Source organism: Microcaecilia unicolor, chromosome 6 (genome assembly GCF_901765095.1).
Source record: "Microcaecilia unicolor chromosome 6, aMicUni1.1, whole genome shotgun sequence".
NCBI lineage: Eukaryota > Metazoa > Chordata > Amphibia > Gymnophiona > Siphonopidae > Microcaecilia > Microcaecilia unicolor.
The window spans coordinates 329,083,572-329,107,752 of NC_044036.1; the positions used below are offsets into that span (position 1 = coordinate 329,083,572).

At 43.2% G+C, this 24,181-nt stretch overlaps 1 long non-coding RNA gene across 1 annotated transcript; it reads right to left on the minus strand.

Moving 5' to 3' along the window:
* Positions 1-1,205: 1,205 nt before the first annotated feature.
* Positions 1,206-23,980, minus strand: LOC115473463. Its single transcript, XR_003942664.1, has 5 exons — positions 23,588-23,980; positions 21,978-21,984; positions 21,276-21,281; positions 14,144-14,151; positions 1,206-1,219 (listed from the first exon to the last, which is right to left on the minus strand). It is a non-coding gene; the product is annotated as an uncharacterized LOC115473463 (long non-coding RNA).
* Positions 23,981-24,181: the final 201 nt, after the last annotated feature.

Below are 24,181 nucleotides of genomic sequence, written 5' to 3' on the forward strand. Positions count from 1 at the left end.
GTCAACCTACTCCGTGGAGATATGTCATCACTTAACCAGTGGTCCCCATGCAGGTCTACAACATATTTAACAATAAGCTGCGTCCTCGCGGGCTTAACCCCTGTATATATGGATTCCAGATCAGTAAGAAGTGTTTTTTTCTTTTTTAGATTCCCTTTTGCCTCCCTAGCTTCCCAGGTAGCTAGTTCATGTATTTGGTTCCACCATTGCCAATATTCCAGTGGCTCTGGAGATATCCACCGCTGTAGCACACTCTTACGGGCCACCAAGCATACCTTGCGACACCATGTCCTAGCACTTTTAGTCTTGTTTTTAAATGTAGACTGCGTGTCTAGCACGAAGTGGTCCCAAGTTCCACTCACTGGTGCCCCTATAATCTTGGACATAAATCCCTGAACCTGGTTCCAAAAGGTTCGTACCACTGGCCAGTCCCAGAAGGCGTGATATAAGGTGTGAGGTGTATATTCGCATTTAACACATTTCGCTTCCTGTATGGTGTTAATATGGCCCCATTGCTGTCCCGACATATACGCCCGCATGATCACCCGATATCCACATTCTCTGAGTCTCTCATCTATAGTAATTGTTGGTAATGATTTCAAGGTGGCCTGTATGTCCCATCTATCTAGAGCCCTCCCCGACTCCCTTTCCCATTTATGTTTGATGCAGCTAAAATTTTGGGGGGGGCTACGCGGCACCAAGGCTTTGTATAGGGAGGATACGGTCATTCCTACCAGCTCCAAGGTTTGGAAAAAGGTTAGGTGGCGTCGTTAATGATACGTTGAAACCTTCTGCTCAGTGTGCGGTGGCGGCTAAGAAAGCAAATAGAATGTTAGGTATTACTGGTAAAGGAATGGAAAACAAAAATGAGGGCATTATAATGCGTTTCTATTGCTCCATGGTGCGACCGCACCTTGAATATTGTGTTCAATTCTGGTCACCGCATCTCAAAAAAGATATAGTGGAATTAGAAAAGATGCAGATATGGGTGATGAAAATGATAAAGGGGATGGGACGACTTCCCTATGAGGAAAGGCTAAAGCGGATAGGGCTCTTCAGCTTGGAGAAAAGACAGCTGAGGGGAGATATAAGATGGGTGGAGTGGAAAGGGTAGACATGAAGCATCTGTTTACTCTTTCCAAAAATGCTAGGACTAGGGGACATGCAATGAAACTACAAAGTAGTACATTTAAAATGAATTGGAGAAATCTTTTCTTCACTCAACGTGTAATTAACTCTGGAATTCGTTGCCAATTCGTTGCCAGAGAATGTGGTAAAGGCAGTTAGCTTAGTGGGGTTTAAAAAAAGGTTTGGATGGCTTCCTAAAGGAAAAGTCCATAGACCATTATTAAAATGGACTTGGGGAAAACCCACTGCTTATTTCTGGGATAAGCAGAATAAAATGTTTTGTACTTTTTTGGGATCTTGCCAGGTATTTGTGACCTGGATTGGCCACTGCTGGAAACAGGATGCTGGGCTTGATGGACCTTTGGTCTGTCCCAGTATGGCAATACTTACGTACTTAAGTACTAAAATACATTTTTGTTTCCAGCTTCTGCACACAGGAAGAGAATACATACTCAAAGTAATCAAAATGTTAATACCTATTCTAACAGAAAAAAAGGCATTTCATTTTCTTCAATTACAGATTGATACAGGTTGATTGCACACAAAAAAATTAAACCCTGTGGTGCCCTTTTGGAGCAGTAGGGTGTATGTAAATAAAAAAGTTGCTTTAAAATTAAATCCTGGATTGTTTCCACAGTACAAAAGCATGCTCTGTATACAATTACACTCTTTGGCTCAGTACCCTTGACTGGTGGTGGTGTAGCCTTGCGCCAAGTTCCCATGGACAATGATCTGTAAATTGTACTGGTAATAGATTAACACCAATAACAGAGACCATCAAACATCAGTGAACACCTGAGCAACATTCCTTTCATACTTTCCATTTCTATTTCTTGATATACTGCCCTCCAAAACAGCATCAAAGCAGTTTACAATAAAAACAAATTCACATACTATACGTGTCCTCTCTTCCACTAAAGACACTGCATCCTATAAATGAGGTTCCCCTCCCCCGCCTGGATGTATGCATATGCACATAAGTAGATGCAGAAGGTACATCTCTAATAACATACCGCATGCAAGCATTTATTATACTGAGTTTCCAGGGTTGAAGTTGTGCTGTTCAGTCTATCAATAAGGTTCACCAATTGTGCTAAATCAGAACAAAACAGGCCTTCACAATCTGTCAGCAGAATGCTTTATTTATAAATTACAAATCAAGACTACAAGAAAAAGCAATCCAAGTTCATCAAATTATGGTGGGAAGCTAGGCAAATAAGCACAAATGCCACATTGCCAGACAAATTAAATATGTAAAAAAAAAAACAGCAGTTGAAAGTGATATTTTGGGTGTGGATTTTCCCATCTGAATCCACTGCCTTACCTCCAAGGAAGCTCAGGAGACAGGTTCATGGACCTGGGTCTCTGTTCTTATACTATCTGCTGACTGAAAGGAGAAGATGCCTTGAGTTGGAATCATCTTTGAATACAGAGCATATCCCACTGACACCCAGTATGAGGACAGGTATGTACCTGAATCTTTCCCGTTTATTATTTGGTAGGTAAAGTTCAGACCAGATGGCTGTGTATTTATATTTTGGTTGTGTTTCATTTTTAGTTATCTAGGTTGGAATCTCTTCTTGTTTGAGGTCAAGAACACCTATTTCCATTTCATTTTCTTTTTTTGTGTGTGTGTGAAATATTGGTTATAGATATTGCTTATATCTCTGCAACATGTAACATGTTATTCATAAAATAAGATGAAAAATCATATTCCTAGACCTGACTGGCCTGCTCCTGGGTTGCTTGTGGATACTGCAAGACGTACTGTCCAGACTCTGGGGCAATTCTATAACTGGTACCCAGATGCAACACAGGGAGAATGTATTCTATAACCACATCTGTTATAGAATACTCACGCAAGTCAGTAGAAACTAATGTACAATCAGGCATTCTCTTACGTCTGTTGGGACTAATGGAAAGAAAATCAGGTAAGAATTAGTTTTTCCTTCCATAGCATCCCACAGATCAATCCAGAGGCTTGTGGGATGTACCCAAGCAGTCAAGTAGGACGGGACACCCCCAAACCGGCAGAAATCACCGACGAGCCAAACACCGCATCCTGCCGAGCTGCCACATCCACCCGATAATGACGAGTGAACGTATGGACCGAAGCCCATGTAGCGGCTCTACAGATATCTTCCAGAGAAACCAAACGGGACTCTGGATAGGAGGAAGCCTGAGCTCACGTAGAATGAGCACGAATTTGCGCAGGGGCTTGCTTGCCCAATGCCACGTAGGCCAAAGTGATGGCCTCCCGCACCCAATGGGCTATGGTAGCCTTGGAAGCCATATGACCCTACTTACTGCCTCCAAAAAGGATGAAGGGCCTTTCATTCGTCACCTCCAAATACCTGAGAAGAGCCTGTCTCACGTCGAGGCAGCAAAGAGCCAGAATTGCTCGGGGTAATCTTCCCGACAAAAAGTCAGCAAATGCAGAGACTGCCCCAAATGGAAACGAGAAACCACCTTGGGCAAAAACAAAGGAACTGTCCTAATTGATACCCCCACCTCCGTAAAACGCAGGAAGGGGTCTCTGCAAGAAAGAGCCTGCAATTCTGAAATTCTCCGAGCCGAAGTAAAGGCTACTAGGAAAATCGCCTTCAAGGTAAGATCCTTAACCGTAATCCCCGATAAGGGTTTGAAAGGAGGATGCTGAAGTGCTTTGAGAACTAGATTAAGGTTCCAGGATGGCAGAACTGGCACATGCGGAGGATGCAACCGATTTACGCCCCTCAAAAAGTGAACCACATCCGGGTGGGAAACGATAGACGCCCCCTGACGGCCTCTAAAGCATGCCAGAGCTGCCACCTGCACCTTAAGAGAACTCAACAAGAGTGATTTCTGTACACCCTCCTGAAGAAACGCGAGGATAACCAATACCGAAGCCACTGACAATTCTGAACTCGCACACCACGAATCAAAGGTACGCCACACCCTAGCATAAGCTATCGAGGTGGATCTTTTCCAAGCTTGAAGCATCGTATTGATAACTGCGTCCAGATACCCTTTCCTTCTCAACTTCGTCCTTTCAAGGGCCAGGCCGTAAGACCAAAGGGGGAGGGATCCTCCATCATGACTGGTCCCTGCAGCAAGAGACCGTCCTGCACCTGGAGCCGGAGAGGACAATCGAACAGGAGCCTGACCATATCCATGTACCAGGGACGTCTGGGCCAATCCAGGGCCACCAGGATCACTCGACCAGGATGACTGGCAATACGAGTCAGTAACCTGCCCACCATAGGCCACAGGGGAAAAGCATAGAGCAGGCCCCTCGGCCAAGGTTGTAGAAGAGCATCGATGCCTTCACAGCCCAGCTCTCTTCCCCTGCTGAAGAAATGGGGAACCTTCGCATTGAATGTGGTGGCCATTAAGTCCATCACCGGCATCCCCCAATGGGCAGCTATCGAAGGCCAGAGGGGAGAGTGTCCACTCCCCCGGCTCCAACTGGTGGCGACTGATAGTCTGCTTGCACGTTCTGTGACCCCACTATATGAGCCGCCGTCAAGAGAGAGAGATGAGTCTCTGCCCAACGGCAGATCAGGGCAGCCTCGCACGCTAGCGGTGCACTCCTGGTGCCCCCCTAACAGTTCACGTAGGCGACCGCGTCGCATTGTCTGAGAGAACTCGAACTGGGCAACCACGGAGAAGAGACAGAAATTCCTAAAGGGCCAGGCGAATCGCCCGCAACTCCAAGCGGTTGATGGACCAAGACGCCTCCGTTGAGGTCCAAATGCCCTGGGCCATCTGTTGGAGGCAATGAGCTCCCCAGACAGCGATGCATCCATGGTCACGATCTTCCATTCCGGGGTTTGCAAAGGAATGCCCGACACCAGATTCTTTTGAATGAACCACCAGTGCATGATTGTGTGCAGACGGGTCGAACATGGCACTCGAACCTCATAATCCTCCGAGAGCGGAGACCAACGGCTCAGAAGGTGCTACTGTAGGGGGCGCACGTGAGCTCTGGCCCACTTTATGACGTCCAAGGTTGAGGCCATGGAACCCAGAACTTGTACATAGTCCCAAGCCCACTGGTTCAGAGTTTGGAACAGAGCTTGCAACTGACCCTGCAACCGCTGTGCTCGAGCTGAAGAGAAAATATCCCTGTTCGGGTATCGAAGCACACGCCCAAGTATTCCAGCGTCTGGGAGGGCGTAAGGCTGCACTTTGGGAAGTTGATCACTCAACCAAGCGATTGAAGCAACCTGACAACTCTGGCAGTGTGTAAAGATGCCACATAGCTCTAACAACCTTAAGCACACTGTCCGGCATATCCCACTGCGCCGAAATAAGGATTTTCATGGCCTCATGCACATGAAAGGAACAAGGTGGGCATTTGGTGCCAGACATAATAGAGGGCACCGGACCTGTTCCCCCTGACAATTCCTCAAAAGCCCTAATAATCAGGGAGGGAAGGTCTTCCCTGCGAAAAAGGCGGGCAGCAGTCAGGTCATTCCCCTCCTCAGAAGGCAGGGTGACCTCATCTGCCAAATCCAATGATTCTGAGGGAGAGCCTGGAGACAAAACCGGGCCATCTGTGTCAGATAGCTCCTTGAGATCCAAAATCTCCACAAGGGGACGTTTTGGCAAGAAAGCCTGAGAGGCTGCAGCAACCGAAGTTTGCTGAGGAAGAGACGGGGCTGCCTGAACTGAAGCTCCTGACTTCAGAAGAAAGGCATTGTGCATTAATAAAACAAAATCCGGGGAAAAAGGAACTGAAAGGGACTACCCTGCTCCCTCTAAATTGCTTTCCTCCATCGGAGCCTGTGCCACCTGTCAACCGCCAAGTGCGGAGCTGGTCACGTCTGAGAGGAAAAAATGGCGCCCGCCGACGCGCACTGCACTAACAGCACCGAGGAAACCGCTAATACTATCCCCTGCGCTTCCGACTCACTGGATGCCTGAGGAGAACCCCATCATGGTGAACACCCGCTGTGGGCTGATGACAAAATGACTCACACTCCCCTGACGCTGCTCTCCGGCCCCCACACCGGGAGCAGTGCTTAGCCGACTCAGAAGGCACTGACATGCTCCACAAAAGCCTGCCCCTCAAACAGACTCAGCAGCCCGTCTAGCTCCTCCGTATGATTAAACAAAAACAAAGTCTCCTAAAAAGACGCTTACTTTTTTTTTTTTTACTCAGGAGAGAAAGGCAACACCTGATCAGGCCCACAGCCCTGTGTGACAGAGGGATGGTAGGGGAAGACCGGGAAGGACCTGGCACCACCAGGTGTACACCAGAAGCTACAGCCAGCCACTCAACCCCTGACTGTGCTAAACTAGGCTCAAAGGACACCAGTAGCCAGATCAAACCAGAGCTGCACAGAGATGTCCCTCCACCTGCTAGATAGAGAGAATATTGAGGTTTACTTGGCTGCACAAGTCCACATATAGCAAACCTCGGAGGTTCTCTCTATCTCCACCTGCTGGTAGAGGGACACAACCCACAAGTCTCTGGATTGATCTGTGGAACGCTACGGAAGTTTAAAAAAAGGATTCAAAACTCATTTATTTCTTCAGGCTTTTGGTTCCTCTACTGTATGATATTATTTTAATACCATGTAAATTTTAATCTGCTGCATGTTTTAATTTTAGAGTAACAGTAATTTTTGAATAGATTGTTATGTACAGAAATAATTTTTATTGTTCTGTCCTTTTATATTTTGTATGTGATTTGTTCCCCACTTAGACTTTTATAGATATAGCGGGTTACAAATAAAGTTTTATTATTATTATTATCCCTCACACCCTTGCTCAGACAAGGATTATGTACTCAGTACTGCTTGTGCCATCAGTCAGGGGGAGGGGGAAACAGGGACCTGAGAGAAACACATTTGTAGTCTTACCAAAAAAATTCAAATCTGTTGCAGTTTATCACATTGCTCTTTTGAAATTATTTATAAAATTTTCCTCAACAAAATTGTTAAATATTTATTCTGTAAAGAAGCTATAAAATCTGGAACAGAACAGTGCCCCAGAACGGAATCAAAATATAGTGGTGAAGCCATGTTTGCTTTTCTGCTAGGCCTTCACATCATGCTTTGTTTTCACTAATTTTATAAACTTACTACCAAATAAACATATTTTATAAAAGGAACATCTTGATTTGTTTACTGTAAAATGGGAAGGAGAGACTTGCCTACAAAGAGTATGAGCTCCTTTACTGCCCTTTTGGTATGTGCCAAGATTCTTTAGTTTTTTTGTTGTTTTTTTTAATTTTTTTATTTGAAGATAATATGTTGTGAAGTATGATAGCACTATTTTAGACAATTTTATTACTTAAGTACTTAGGATCACATGTAATATATAACCCATATGAGTGCACTGGGTTTACAAAAATTAAATCCTGCACCGCAACACTGATCCATCCTTGTTATTACAAAAATAATCTCAAGCATGGTGTTCACTGGCTGTTACTACCATTCATTTCACTAAAGTAAATTGACAGTTACTTTCCTACTGAAATTAAAATGCAAGTAGTTCAGGGGCATCAAGCCCCATCCCCAAACAAAACAACTATGAGGAGGAGTAAACTGTGCAATAAACCATTAACAATGAAGGCAAGTTGTTCATAATTCCCTGCTGGGCAAGGTGCTGAATCTCCCCAGCAACTAGTGCTAGCGTTTAATCAAGATTTTTGTTTTCTTAATCCTTCTTCTTTGAAGCACACTCTACACTGTAACACTGTCTTAAGCATGTGTCTGAGCCATGACTGAAAATGTGTGAGCTAAATCTAAAAAAAATAAAAATAAAAAACACACACACACCGAAATATGTTCTCTTTTATACTGCATTGTTATGAAAAAAAAAAAAAGACAGACAAAACTCTTAAGACTAATTTTTTGAGCAATAAAGGCCAGTATGTTGCAAGTATGACTATTCCCTATATAGTTTAACATACAATTTCTAAAGCATCCTTACACAGAAACTGTGTGTTGTGGGATAAAAATAAAACTGCTGTAAGGTGCTAGAATATTTTTTTTATTTCACTTTTATTTTGTAATACATTTAGCCCTTCAACATATTGTAAAAGCATTTCAGGAATTTGCTTGACCATTCAACAAGCAACTAAAGAGATCCACTTGGCTAAGGAAACCAAATGAGGATTTCTTCTACCTCAAGCAACAATCGGACCATGAAAGTAAACCTATGCTGTGTGCCTACATCCCTTTCATCTGTTCATCAGCTTATGCTCACAATTCAACAAACAGGTTGTGTTCCAAATTTTTATTCCCATAAAGATGGCTGGTATCTGAAATGTTCAATCCTGAAATCAAGGCTATGAAACTTTTACCTCTCATTTTGATTGAGTCTAAAAAAAAATAAAGAATAGAGAGCAAACCTGAATGTTTGAGTTTTGATAATCTGAGAGATATCAGTTATCCAAATCCCCTCTCCCCCTTTGGCTCTAAACATATATTCATTTATTGTATTGATTGGCAGTTCAATTAATTTATTGGGGGAATGGGAGGGTAGTGAAGCTGACATTTCTGTCATCTTGAAAGTACCCAAGTTGGTAGTTAAATTACAGTAAAATATCACATCCTACCAGAGAGACGCCTGATGCAAAACACTGTTTAAAAAAAAAAAAAAAAAAGAAGGGAGCCATCAACTAGATCCCCAGTTTTACTTCAGCTTGGTTTGGAGGAACTATAGCAAGCGTGGATGCAACAGTAGTACAGATTGAAGAAATCTCTTTTTCTGGAACATTCTTAGCTCCCTCAGAGAATATGTTCTGCACTCCCAACGGTAAACCTCACAGTAAATAAATGATGTTGACTACTCAATCTTTATTTAGAAATGCAACTAAAGCAGGTAACAGCCAGGTCTCAAAGGTGATTAGACAAGTTCCTGGAGGAAAGGGCCATACACCATTAAAGTAAAAGTAAAGTAGACCTGGGAAACCTATTGATTATCCTTGGGTATATTTCCACCATTCATGATGTATTGTAAGCCACACTGAGCCTGCAAATAGGTGGGAAAATGTAGGATACAAATGCAACAAATAAATAAACTAGGAATAGATCTGTCCTTGAGATCCTGCCAGGTTCTTAAGGCTCAGATTGGCCATTGTTGAAAATAGGATGATGGGCTTGACACACCTTTGGCCTGACCCAGTGTGACATTTCTTTATAGACTTATCAAAATTAGTATCACTCACCACTCTTTCCAGGAATTTACATTAGCTCTCCCCCCCCCCCCCCCCCCTTTAATACAGCAAAGATTTTGAAGTGGACAGTCATTTTGAGTTTACAAATATTTATTCCAGTTGTGTAAAGATCCAGACATATGTAATAAGTCAAAGGAGAAATCAGGTCTTAACCAGATAATTTTCTTTCCATTAGTCCTTCCCACTATTCCAGAACCTGTGGGATAGTTGTGTCTATCAACCAGCAGGTAGGGAGATATCTGAAAACCAAGCTAATGCATATCTCTCTTGGCATCCAGTCCAGCTCCTCAGTATTTACCTAGGCAAATAGTAAGGATGAACCTTGCTTCATAGTAGCATAGTAGATGACGGCAGAAAAAGACCTGCACGGTCAATCCAGTCTGCCCAACAAGATAAACTCACATGTGCAACTTTTTGTGTATACCTTACCTTGATTTGTACCTGTCCTTTTCAGGGCACAGACCGTATAAGTCTGCCCAGCACTATCCTCGCCTCCCAACCACCAGCCCCGCCTCCCACCACCGGTTCTGGCACAGACCGTATAAGTCTGCCCAGAACTATCCCCGCCTCCCACCACCGGTGCTGGCAAAGACCGTATAAAGTCTGCCCAGCACCATCTCCACCTCCCGGCACCGGCTCTGCCACCCAACCTCGGCTAAGCTCCTTAGGATCCATTCCTTCTGCTCCAGTAGGCTGTGTACCTGTGAAAGACAGGATACCCATCCTGCAGTTGAATAAGGTCTGCATACATCGGCCTCTGCAGCCATTCCAGCACTACAAGAATTCTCCAACCCCAGTGCGATCCTTTACAACATGAGGCCTACATTGGGCCAAAGAGGGAAGACATACAATAGATGTGTCTCTGGCCAGGGCTGCAGTAGGGCACTGATCCCCATCGAGCCTGGTTCTTTTCAATGACTGAACTTGGGCACTTTGGCATTCTTTTTCATCACCATCAAGTCCAGAAGAGGAGAACACCATCAGTCCACAATCAGCTGAAAACTGTGGCTGGACAGTTACCATTCTCCAGGGTCCAAGGAGTACCTGATGAGAAAGTTCACCTTCACATTCAAGGACCCCGCGATGTGAGCTGTCGACAAGCAGAGAAGAATTTTCTCCATCCAACTCATTTGGGAGGCCACCTCCACCGCCATCGAACAGCTACAGATCCTGCCTTGCTTGCTGATATAAGCCACCACCGTCACATTGTCAGAGAACTCGAACCAGGGCCCCCTCCAGAAAAGCCCTGTGCTCCAAGCAATTTAATGGCCACTGAAACTCCAGTTCTGTCCAGATGCCCTGTGCCAGTCGAACTTATAATGAGCTCCCCAACCCAACTTGCTGGTGTCCGTTGTCATCACCCATTGTGTTGCTGGAAAGGGAGCTCAGATGGCCAAATTCTTGAGTGGCAACCACCACTGCATCTAGCAACCAGCATCCAAGGAAGATGAAGGTCATACTTCTGTAACACCAGAGACCAGTGGATGAGAAGAGACTCCTGTAATGGCTGAATATGAGCCCTTGCCTATGACACCACTTCTATCACCGCTGTCATTGACCCCAGAACCTGGTCCTGCCTTCACTAAGACAAATCTGTTGAACCACCTTCAACCTCCTGTGAAAAAAATCCCTCTCCCTTGTTGTGTCAAATAGAATGACCACCCAGATACTACAGCATCAACAATGGGGTTAGTCTGCTCTTCTCAAAATTGATAACTAACCCAAGAACTGCAGAAGACAGACAACTCTGTCACCACCAAACTGTCCAAATAGGACGACACATGAATGAGTTAGTTGTCAAGATACAGGTAAACTGATTCACCACCACCACTGCCATAACCTTGATAAACATTCTTGGACCCATGGCGAGACCGAAGGGCAAAGTCCTGAAATGGAAGTGATAGCCCAACACCACAAAACATAGAAACCTCTGATGCAGCAGCCATATGGGTTTATGTAAGTACGTGGTGACAAATTCTCCCACTTGAATCGAAGCTATAAATGCTCTTAGTGTTTCCACGTGAAAGCAGGACATTTAGAGGCAGCGGTTTAGACCTTTGAGATCTAAGATCTGACAAAGGTGCCTTCCTTCTTTAGGACACGTAGATAGGTATCTGCCTTGTCCCTGTTCGACCTGGGGAAGTGGAACAATGGCCCAGAACACCAGCAAGGAATCTAGTGTCCTGAACCTCAAACGCCTTGGTTCCCTTTCAACAAGGAGACTTCAAGAACAGACAAGGTTCCACATTAGGAGTCACTGACAAGGAAAGGGATAAAGGCATCATCGCTGATAATATGTTGAAACCCTCTGCTCAATGTGTGGCGGCAGCTAAGAAAGCAAATTGAATCTTAGGTATTAGCGTCACAGGAAACAGAGAAGGGAGGGGAAGAAGTAAATTCGCAGGACACCAGAGACAGGGATCTGAAGACCTCCAGATATGACTCAGCAAACTCAAGCCACCCACAATGCTCAACTGGGGACCAGGAACAAATCACTCAGAACTAGAGGCCGAAAAGTATGTCCATCCACCTGCTGGAGACAGAAAATAGTAAGGAGCTGAACTGGATACCAAGAGAGATTTGTCTCAGCTCAGTTTTCAGTTCTCTATCTCCACATGCAGATTAATGGACACAACTATCCCACAGGTTCTGGAATAGTGGGAAGTTACATAATGGAAGTAATAGTTATCCCAAGTAATTTCTGCCCCATACATTGTGTTCAAGTGAACTCTCAAACTCCCAAACAAACTCAAAACTGAAGGCAATAAAGAGGATTTCCACAGATACAAAACTCCTCCAAACCTGGAGAAAACACATCTCACTAGCAACCAGGAGACTAGAAGATCATAACAAGATGGTACAAAAAAAAATGTTTTGTTTAAATAAGGACAAGCCTCAGAGATCAGCAATGCAACCATTTATTGTACCCCCTCAATAATTTATTTGGTGGGAAAAGGTGCATGGTAAGTATCCAAGTGAGCGAGTGTACATCCCCTACCCCATCACACTTCTATCTCACCTCCCACACATTCTATTTCCAGATGCAATCCACTATTCTTCCAGCCTCCAGCCACAACCTCTCCTCTCATGTTCTTCTCCTTCTCTACCCTAGGTGCAACTCATTCCTCCACTCCCTCCTCTTCTCTAAGGCTGCTACTTCCCCCCAGGCCCAAGAGACCTACTCTCCATTCCAACCTCGTAGAGCACTGTTCAGGGACAAGACACTACTGCCTTTGGTTTCCAAGGGCCAAAGATAATACCACCTCCTGTTCCTGAGCAGTGCTGCCAGTCACACAAGTACACTTGCACCCAGGCAGGTGGTCTTCAAAACCCTGAGCATTTTATTTAAATCTAGCAAAATCAACAGGTGGGCAACTTCTGAAATTCTATCTTCAAGCACCCTCTGGCAGAGCTATATACTTACAAAAAGATAAAACATACTTTTATTTAAAAGTTATTTCCTGTGTAATTTTTTTTAACTCTCTTGAGCATCATTCACACAAGAGAACTCTACCTTCCTGTTGAGTCCACAGGGCAGCAATTCCCAAACCTATCCTGGGGAAACCCCAGCTAGTCAGGTTTTCAGGATATCTGCAATGAATATTCATGAGATTGATTGGCATGCCTCCTTAGTATGCAAATCTAATCCTATGCATATTCATTGTGGGCATCTTGAAAACCAAACTGGCTGGGGTTCCTCCAGGACAAGTTTAGGAATCACTGCCATAATAGGAATGCCTGCAGGACTGTGTAGGTCAATGTTACCATGGCACATTCTATGTACAAAAATCATAGAGCAAAGAGATTTTAGATCTATCTTCTCTTTTCAAGGGTGTATGGTTTTAATGTCCAAGGGTTCCCAACTGTCATACAAAGATATACAAAAGAATAGATTGCAAAACCATCCATCACTGAGAACTTCCACTATGGGTGAAGATGAAAACCAAAACAAAAGCCAGACACTTGTCACAAATGCTTAAAATACATATTATATAACTTCAATAAATCTGACAGGCATTTGCCATAGGATGAAAATCACTTTTGCAAGGTACCTACTCCCCAACTTCTAAACCTGTTGGGGGGGGTGGGGGAATAAATTCTTCAAATTTACTGGCCAACTTGGGCACTACTTTCCAAATTTTTTTTATTACAAATATAAACCCCATACACAGGGGTCAATTGACAAAACACTGCACATAAAATCTGAGACAAACAAGACTTCCCAAACCGGTCCTGGAAAAAACGCAGCCAGACTTTCAGGATATCCAGATGGAATATGCAAGAGATAAGTTGGCATACACTTAGTTAATACAAGGGCTATAAATGAGACATAAATGAGATAAAATATTCATTTGTGTAGATCCTGAAAGTCTGACTAGTTTTCACCAGCACAGGTTTGGGAAGTCCTATGTTACTTCAAGCTCTATTTATTGAATGCTCCAGAAATCACAATGACTTCATAATTGAAAACTCAGTTTAAATGTACCACCATCATGCAACAAGTTCACTCCTAATACCTAGTTCATGCCCGAGAGGAAGAACAAATTTTAGCAAAAAGTGTGTTTTCTTGTAACTACAGTATATGTCCTCAAAAATCAACAGGCAGAGTAAAGAAAATGGAAACAACCAGAAATCTAGCATAAAACCTACAGAGCAGCTACATCTGGCAAAACCTGCATGCAGCTCAAGCCAGGCAACTCAGCTGTTAGTCACTGCCTTAAGTACATTGCCAAAAACAGGGTCAAACCTATACTGATCCACCATCATATTCTTTTCATAACTACCTTCATCATTTTCTGGCCCATAAGCATCTGAAGTGACATGACATTCATATATACAAACCCAATTTTCTTTTATTGGTGTAATTCAAATCTGTAGTACAAAAAGATTAAAATGTCAGTTGGCCTACTACCCTTAGGGAGGGCTTTGAAGACTGCAACATTTTGCTAAACTAAACAAGTCATTCTGCTTTAACTTCTAAGACCTCACATTCCTGCAGCAGCTTAGCAGTAGACTCTGCAGCAAGTTTCCATGAAGCCATATTGTATTTTAGCAATTTCAAACAACTATAAAATGTGATAAGAGAATTAGAATACAAATTTCTGCAAGGTCACTAGACTAAGATCACAACTGTAAATATTGTAGAGACTTTTGATCCAATTCTTAGGAACAGGAAGAATTAGGGGTTACAGAGGATGGGCAGACTGGATGGGTCATATGGCCTTTATCTGCTGTCATGTTTCTATGTGTAAATAGGGACTAAAAACTCTGTTCATGCCATCATAAATAAAGTTCATGTTGTTGCTTCTATACAGTTGTGCCTGTTTACGGATGTGACCAGATCTAAGAAAAACACATCAATCTACATTTAAGCAAAATCTTCTTGATCACAAAGAAAGAAATATTGCTATGTTGGATGTCATTGGATGCTTGATATCAACAAAATAAAACATTCAAACTCAAGAAGCCAAAAAAAATATGGGATTATTATTACACTGAATCATACCCACATAGTGCAAAGGGGGCTTTTTTTAAGTCAGTTCTAATGAGGGATAATCTAAGTGAAATATTTGTACTCTCTAGATTTGAATGAATGGAATAATTACATTGCTATGCAGTCAAAAAGAGCCTCATCTCTTATAGGCTGTCATTCTAACAGATATATTATGGGGCTCATTTTCAAAGCACCTAGACTTACAAAGTTCTATAAGTAACCTATGAAACTTTGTAAGTCTAAGGTGCTTTGAAAATGAGCCCCAAAATATATTTTTTCATTCTTTTGAATATTGACTTTTTGAAAACGGAAGAGTAGGAATAGGGGAGATAGCTATAATTTTGCTGTTTGTGTTGATTTTAAGAAATTTAAATTCATTCCTAGACTTATCTGGGTTGTATTTAGGATTTTTTTTTTAATAAGTGACAATGGATTTTAGTGATTGGTGCAGAGAGAAAAGAAAAATGGTATACATGGAGAGAAGGGGAGAGAAGAAAAGGTGGGAAGGTCTTGAAATGGAAGGAGGAAGAGGGGTGGGATCTAGGTTGGGGAGGCAACACTCTATCCTCATTCTCTTGGCAGATCCTCCCAGTAACCACCTGGATCAGCAAGGCAAGAGATGTAGGAAGACAGAGAAATGCATCATATCCTCTTCCTATGCTACCAGGCTCAGAGTGTGTCAGGGTCCCAGGCAGCAAAGGATGTCACTGATGCCTTCCTGCACAGATCCAGCCTGTAGCAGCAGGAGGAAGTGGATCAAGTACACCCACACACTAACCCAAATACTCTCCCCTTCTCCAGACCAGGGGCGTAGCCAGACCTCGCCAGGAGGGGGGGCCAGAGCCCGAGGTGGGGGGGCACTGTTTAGCCGCCCCCCCCCCCGAGCCGCCGCTGCCACCACCACCACATCGGACCGCCCCCCTGCCGGCCTGCCCATGATCCCCTTCAAACCCCCTCCCGCCACCAACTCTCCCCCGCCGTCGCCGCCCGCCCCGTCGCCGCAAATACCACCTTTCTTGAAGAGAGAGTTCCTTCCGCGCTCGAGTAGCGCCTTTCTTCAACGAAGTTCCGGCGATCAGCTGTTTCGACGCTGGTGACGCTGCCGGCGTCGAAACAGCTGATCGCCGGAACTTCGTTGAAGAAAGGCCCTACTCGAGCGCGGAAGGAACTCTCTCTTCAAGAAAGGTGGTATTTGCGGCGACGGGGCGGGTGGCGACGGCGGGGGAGAGTTGGTGGCGGGAGGGGGGTTGAAGGGTATCGTGGGGCAGGGGGCCAGGGCCAAATCTACGGGGGCCCGGGCCCCCTCAGGCCCCACGTAGCTACGCCACTGCTCCAGACCCAGTCCATGGTCAGGTCACCTGCAATTCTGCACAAAACATCGAGTTATGCAGCAAAGGCCAAATTTTGCAGCTTTGGCCATAGCATCATAAGAAACTAAGGGTCCTGCCTAAAGCTGCCTTCTTCAAATGCCTTTGCATCACTTACAGAGCAGAGAGATTTCACACTCATACAAGAGCTACCTGTCCTGTAAAGAGATCATTCACAACCACATCTGTGTAATTTTCAAGAAGGAAGCAGCTCAGAAGACAGCAATCACAATGGCATGATGTGTGCGTAAGTGTTGCCATACTGAGACAGACTGAAGGTCCATCAAGCCCAGCATCCTGTTTCTAACAGTGGCCAATCCAGGTCACAAGTACCTGGCAAGATCCCCCAAAAAAGTACAATACATTTTATGCTGCTTATCCTAGAAATAAGCAGTGGATTTTCCCCAAGATCATTTTAATAATGGTCTATAGACTTTTCCTTTAGGAAGTCATCCAAACCTTTTTTAAACCCCACTAAGCTAACTGCTTTTACTACATTTTCTGGCAACAAATTCCAGAGCTTAATTACACACTGAGTGAAGAAAAATTCCGATTCATTTTACATTTACTACTTTGTAGCTTCATTTCGTGCCCCCACAGTGACACTAAAGAACAAGGGGTTACACCACCGACATTTGGTTACCTGAAAGGAGGACTGCTCAGAGGAAATATTTCTTTAAAAGGCGAGGGCAGTGAATATCTAAAATGGCCTATCAGTAGGAGTGGAAGCAACTAAGGGATCCTTTTACTAAACTGCAATTAAATGTTAGCACGTGCTTACCACAGCTTACCGCCGGATGCGCTCAGGCATCCTGCAGTAAGTTTGAAATTGGTGCACGCTAACCACACAAAAAATATATATTTTTTTATTTTTGCATGGAGGGGCACGAATCTAGGGGTACATTTCTGCACTAATCAGTTAACACTCTACATTATCATGTGCTGATTAGTGCGGGATTACTGCCTGAGCCCTCACCACCTACAAAATAGGTGTCGGTAAGTGCTAATGGTAATTTTTTTTTTATGGTTGCGCACCAATGGAAACATTAGCATATGGTCATTAATGCAATAAACAGAGTCAGCCATTTTACTGCTGAAGTAAAAATGACCTTAGTGTGTGGGAAAAAACACTAACTGAATTCAAGTATGCTTGGCACATTAAGGGCAAGGGAAGAGATGAGGCAATCCGCTGCTAGTGTAGAGGGAGGCACATAGATAGAGCAAAGACCTACCATGTCTGCCTATGTTACAATGATTATTTTTGTCTAATAAAATGCCATAACCTTCAAATATATCTTAGGTAGGTATGAAAATAGCTTATTAGTTTGCTTTTCTGCTAATCCTAAATTAAATCTAAACCAGTCCTACTGCAATGACAGTAAATAAGAACTGTAAAGCTCATTTGAACCATTTTACTAAAGTGATTTAAACACTTAACCTATGGTTAACACCTGGAAACAGGCTACCCTACAACCCGTTAATGGGTTTTAAAATAGTTTTTGCCTGCTACTGTGTATTAAACTACACATTACTGAATTTTTTCAGGATTTTTTTCTGTCAAGAGGTGTGGCATGAGCAAAGAGTGGGCATGGGAAGTGTTACCCAACTAGTGTGTTACACTTACTGCATGCTGACTGGCTAACAGAGTTAATGTGGGAGCACTTAGCGCTGCCTAAATAAGAGAGAGTAAGTGGTTCCCCCACTAACTCTCAGCAGATACCACATGCTGATGGGAGCATTAACAGTAACTGCAATTTAAAAAAAAACTGGCAAATGCCCCTCCTTGATGCAGATTTAGTTTTGGGCTTGCCTGCATGTTAAAAACCTGTGTTAAAATGCATTAAACCCAAAACGTAACATACTTTAGTAAAAGGGCCCCTTAGTGCCTGATGCAAAGAGAGACTCTGGGTCGCCGGCTTTCCCTTCACTTTATCACCGGATCAAAAAAGTCAAATGGAGATGCTTTCTTAACAATACAAGTAAAAGCATGCGACTACTGCATAAAACTGGTTCTGCAAACACAGGTACTGAACAAAAGCTGAAGCTACAAGTAAATAAATGATAAGGATTCTGAGCTGAGATATGCTAAGATATGAGTAAACAAATGCACTATATGGGGGGGATTCCCTCTTGTTATATTCAGAAGCCATATCTATCTAAACTATCAAACATTGCATAAAATATGCCAAAAAGTAATCAGAACCTACAGAGAATCTTTAATTTAAAAAAAAAAAAAAAAAGAATCAACCTTTCTCTGCAAACTGAGGCTTAGGTTAAATATTTTATTTGGCTGCTGAAGATGGCCTGAGAAGTTGGGCATTAGCTCCAGACCAGTTCCTGGATATACATCAAACACTGCCCTGTCATTTCTCCAGTCAGTCAAAACAATGTTTCCCATGAAGACTTTTAATGTTCATGTCCTAAAAAACTGCTGATTGAATCCAGTTCTTGCAATCCGCTTTTTCAAGTGTGCATCATTTATACTATGCTAAACATTTTACCACCATAGCTTGTTTCTGATATATAAACATGTATCGCAGTAAGCAAATGAAAAATATGTTGGCGTATTTACTCTAGTCTGAAAAAAAGGATATTGAACTCTAGAGTAAAAGCAATTTGTTGAACTGTTTGAAAGTGGAAGGTAAATCCTACTTAGTCAACTGTACCCCTCCCCCTCCCAGTAATTATTATTATTATTTTTTTTCATTAGACTTTCAAAGACAACTGATTTCATGATGCCAAAAGAGTATCTGTCAGTTTTGTAGTTACTTCAAAACTGGCATTTTGCAATTCCATTTTATGCTCACAACCTGAACATTAAAGCACAAGCATGGTGATTTCCAACATGTGGCATGATAGAAGATTATTAATACTGACCCAATTCTCTCCACTTCCAATGTACTCATTAACCATTCCAAGGTAAAAATCCCTCTAATGGGGCAATCCTTGGTAAAATGAAGACTTATTATAAATGAAAAATAGAAAAAAAAACCCACATGCAACAATTAAGTAAACAAAAAGTCTTATCCATTAGCTTGTCCTTCTCTCCTTCCCTCCCCCCCCCCCCCCCCACCCCTTGTTCCACTGTATTTTCCTTTATCTGTTTATTTTTGGTTTAGCTTATTGTAAATTGCCCATGAAATGAAGCACAGTACAGCACATGCTTGTAAATATGTAATAAATGGGATTAAATAGTATCTCAATCTTCAATCAGAGCCTTGGTTAGGGCAGTGGGCTGTGAACCAGAGTTCAGATCCCACAGATGCTCTTTGCGATCTTGGTAAAGTCGCTTAGGAGTAAATTCAAGAAAGGTCGAGTAAAATTAGGCGCTAAGTGTCAATTCCATAATGGCAGTTCCATACGGATCTGCCACTATATAATACAAGCACCTGACTTTAGGTGTGAGCACTTACTCCAGTTCACAGGCTGCTGTAAGAGCTCACACTTAGCTACATGTATTCTATAACCTGTGCACACAAGTCTTTGGCATGCCTCCCCCAGTCCATGTCCCCCTCCAGTTGTACACTATGGATCTTGCAGAATACAGTCTATAGTCTGTTGCATGAGTAACTATTAATTGATGCCAAGCGTTACTAATTAACATCAATTATCAACTCATTATTATATTAAGTTGCATGTACAACTGACCTTATTCTATAACTTGCAAAAGCAACTCTGCACGCCAAGCGTAAATATGGGTGGCCAACTTTATAGAATCAGGGGCTTAACCCTCCATTGCCTTGGGTACAAACTTACCCTCCTGTTTACTAAGCCGCACTAGCGGCTGCCATACGCTAATGCCGACACAGCCCATTCACTTTGAAAGGGCTGTGTCGGCATTGTCGCATGGCTTAGTAAACGGGGGGGGGGGGGGGGGGGGGGTTACATTGTGAGTCCATTTAGGGGAATACCTCACTGTAAATAAATCACCTTGTAGTACTACTGAAAAGGCATGAGCTCAATCCAAATCCCTTTTCATTTCCACAGCCATAAAATTGTAGTTCCTATTGAAAAACATTAAAGGTAGCTATTGTACCAACCCACAAAAATAAAAATCTGTTAAGAGAATATCAAAGCTACCGAGTATAGATTGATTACTATTCCAGAGATCTCCTATGTTATAAAATTCTAGCTTTTGGGACTATTAAATTGTCACAAGAAGCCCTGCCTGAGTTCCAAGTATGTTAAATTTATTTTGATAGAAGGATTTACAAACATAAATTAAATTTTCTATAAGTAACCACTGTTCAGAAAACAGAGGCTGATGCCGAGGGCCTATCTGAAGCCTTGCAGATGGGCTCATAAGGCAACAGTAACACAAAAAAACTAGCTCAGCTATGCTCAAAGCAAAATATATTTAAATTTTATGAGCAGTTAAATTGAGTTATTAAAAAGGAAGCGGAGGGAGGAACATGTCAAACATATGCGCAGAAAGGTTTTGTGGTATGCACAGCACATCTGTGCAAAAGTATGAGCCTCACAAACATCACTAGCACACGGAAATGTTGCAAGGCTCATATTTAGGAGCAGAACAGGAACAGATGTGTGCTTTTACTTTCAGCTTGTTCCTTCCCGTCTGTCTCAAAACCAGCAATTCAATGTGAAAAATTGACAAGAAATCCTCTCCTCGAATGCCTTATATGCTATCCCTGACCTGGCAATAACTTTTCGGCGTTATGGACCATCATTTCCTTCTGTGCACTGCAGCACGTTTGTGCACTGTGAATGAACACTTACTGGCCTCATTACCATCTATTTGAATCCACTTCAATATAATTCGCAGCCATGTGTAACGCATCAAGCCCTCTGAGCATCTGCTGAACAATAATAACGTGCAATCCCTCTGGCAGTAGCTTTGCGCATCAGCCCCACAGTTACTCTATTTGAGAAGCTAGCAAGAACTGCTGTCTTTTGAGAACATACACCACAACGGTGACATCTTCACAAGTTTTGCAAGATGCTAAAAGAATTCTCTGGGAAATGCATTTCTTCAAAATTTTAAGGAAGCACAGAGGACAAAATTGGCAAACTAAACCCTTATGCTGAATTGATACTTTTGAAAAAAAGAACAAAAAATCTCAAGAGTACAAACTTGTCTAATATATTGTCATACTTTTCACTTTAACGAAAACATTTGAACTTTATGTTAAAAGTCACTTGTAATTTGTTTTTTCCATCAAGAACTCTGTACCTTTCACAGAGCCAAGCACTAGTCAGTTACATGTTCCTCTTGCCAAACCACTTTAGCTTTTATGCATGCATTTAAAGAGACTAGCTAAATAAATGTTTTCCTTTCTAAAAGGCTCCAACCAAATTGGTGTTAAAAAATAAAAAAATAGCTGAGGAAGATGATGTGGTGTCAACACCACAAAACACAAAGTATCAAAAAGAATAAAATAAACAGTCAGGAATGAGCTTGCAAGACGCTGACTCTAGCCCCAAGTTTCACATTTATCTTGGAACTGAAAGGCAGAGTTAACTGTATCCAGTGGCCAAAAAACAAGTTTCAGAGGAGCCAAGTTTAAAAAAAAAAATTTTTTTCAGAAGACTGGGCATCTTTACTGCAGACATCTGAAGACAGAGATTATAAAAGCCTTTCTTGCAAAAGAATTTGGATGGCTGCTACTGAAACTGCTCCTCCATCTATAAATCAAGACGTGTTTATTTTATGACATCCTAAGATTTCATAACAGCTACCATTCTAAATATGTGAAAGCAGCTCTGAAGCAACATTGTACTGCACAGCAACTCTATTTCATAGAACTCTATCAAACCAGACTTTTGAAAGTATGTCTCATGTCCAGACATCTACAACCATACTACTGTATGTAATAGGTAGACAGTGTGGAGAAGTAGTCTAATGGTTAAACAGAAGGCTAAGAATCAGGGAAACCCTATTCAAATCCCACTGTGGCTCCTTGTGATCTCAGAGCAATTTAACCCTCCACCACCTCAGGTACAGGTTCCTGTAAGCCCTGGAAAGCATAGCAGCCAACTTTTCAAAGTTATTGGAGGTGCTAAGCCCAATGGAAATAATCCCTCCCCCTGGACACATACAAAGATTTTTTTCAGTATTAGGGGTGCTCAAGCACCCACTGAGCCGGCTCCTATGCTGGAAGGAAAGGGAAGAACTTGACCGTAACTTGCCTGGAGCTACAATTGAAAAAAAAAGATGTGATCAAAATCACCCCCCCTAACAGATCTAGATACATATACGTGTATCTATGTAGGTGGCCGTTTCTGCACCTAGATGCTACAATTGAAAAAAACGATGTGAGCAAAATCTGTGTGTGTGTGTGTGTATATATATATATATATATATATATATATGAGACATACATCCCCCTAACAGATCTAGATACATTTATACACATACGTGTATATATGTAGGTGGTCGTTTCTGTACCTAGAGACACTCACAGCAATGCTACAATTGGAAAAAAAAAAAGATGTGAGCAAAATCTCTGCGTGTGTATATATATATACACACACACACATATATATACATAAGAGACATAGACCCCCCTAACAGATCTAGATAAATACATATATACACATATGTGTATATATGTAGGTGGTCGTTTCTGTACCTAGAGACACTCACAGCAATGCTACAATTGAAAAAAAAAAAAAGATGTGAGCAAAATCTGTGTGTGTGTATGTATATATATAAGAAACATACACCCCTCTAGCAGATCTAAATAAATACATATACGTGTATATAGGTAGGTGGTAGTTTCTGTACCTAGAGACACTCACAGCAATGCTACAATTGGGAAAAAAAAAAGATGTGAGCAAAATCTGTGTGTGTGTATATATATATATATATATATATATATATATATATATATATATAAGAGACATACATCCCCCTAACAGATCTAGATACATTTATACACATACGTGTATATATGTAGGTGGCCGTTTCTGTACCTCACAGCAATGCTACAATTGAAAAAACAGGTGAGCAAAATCTGTGTGTGTGTATATATATATATACACACACACATATATACATAAGAGACATACACCCCCTAACAGATCTAGATAAATACATATATACACATATGTGTATATATGTAGGTGGTCGTTTCTGTACCTAGAGACACTCACAGCAATGCTACAATTGGAAAAAAAAAAAGATGCGAGCAGAATCTCTGCGTGTGTATGTATATATATATATAAGAAACATACACCCCCCTAGCAGATCTAATATGTAGGTGGCCGTTTCTGCACCTAGATAGGCGCGCGCGTGGGCAGCACAGCTCAACCCCGAACAAAGCGGCCGCCTCTCGCGCTCTCTCTCTCCTACTGGCTGACTTAGCGCCCGTTGCACACAGCAGCTCGCGCGCCGCGGCCTGTGGGGCGGGGTAGCTCGGGGCTGTGGCTGGCCCGGTTAAGTCCCGGGCCTGTCTCGCTTCCTACCTGTCAGGCGCAGCTTGACGGGCCCGTTCCTCCTGGCGCCCTGGTTAGACATGTCCCGCCGGCCGCGAAAGGAGTCAGAGGAGCGGCGGTGGTGGCGAAGGCGGCTGAGGCCCGGAGGATGTGCCGCCCAGCGCTGCCATGAGGGGGGAGGGAGGAGGGCGGGAGGCCGGAACCCCCCGCCGCCGCCGCCGTCGTTCTTGCTGCTACTACTGCAGCCACCCGCTCTCCGTCAGGGACGCGCCTCCATGCCGGGACTGTGAGTGGGCTCCGGTTCCGATAGCTGCTGCTGCTCCCGTCCTGCCCGCGGGGAAGCTGCTGCCGCTCTTACTCGTGTCGTGTGGGAAGCGGGACTCGCCGTCTCCGGCGCCGCTGTCTGGAGTCTGGGCCCGGGGGAGGAAGAGGGGCGGTTACTGGAGCGTAGTCTGTGACGTCAGTGCGCTGGTAAGTAACTGGGAGGGGAACGAGGGGTGGTGCGGAACGAAGAGGAGGAGCAGTGCAGGGAGGTAGGGAGCGATGCCAGGGCAACACTGGGAAGCAGGGAGTGGTGGCAGGGGTAGTGAAGGGCAACTCAGAGAGGCAGAGAGCAGTGCAGGG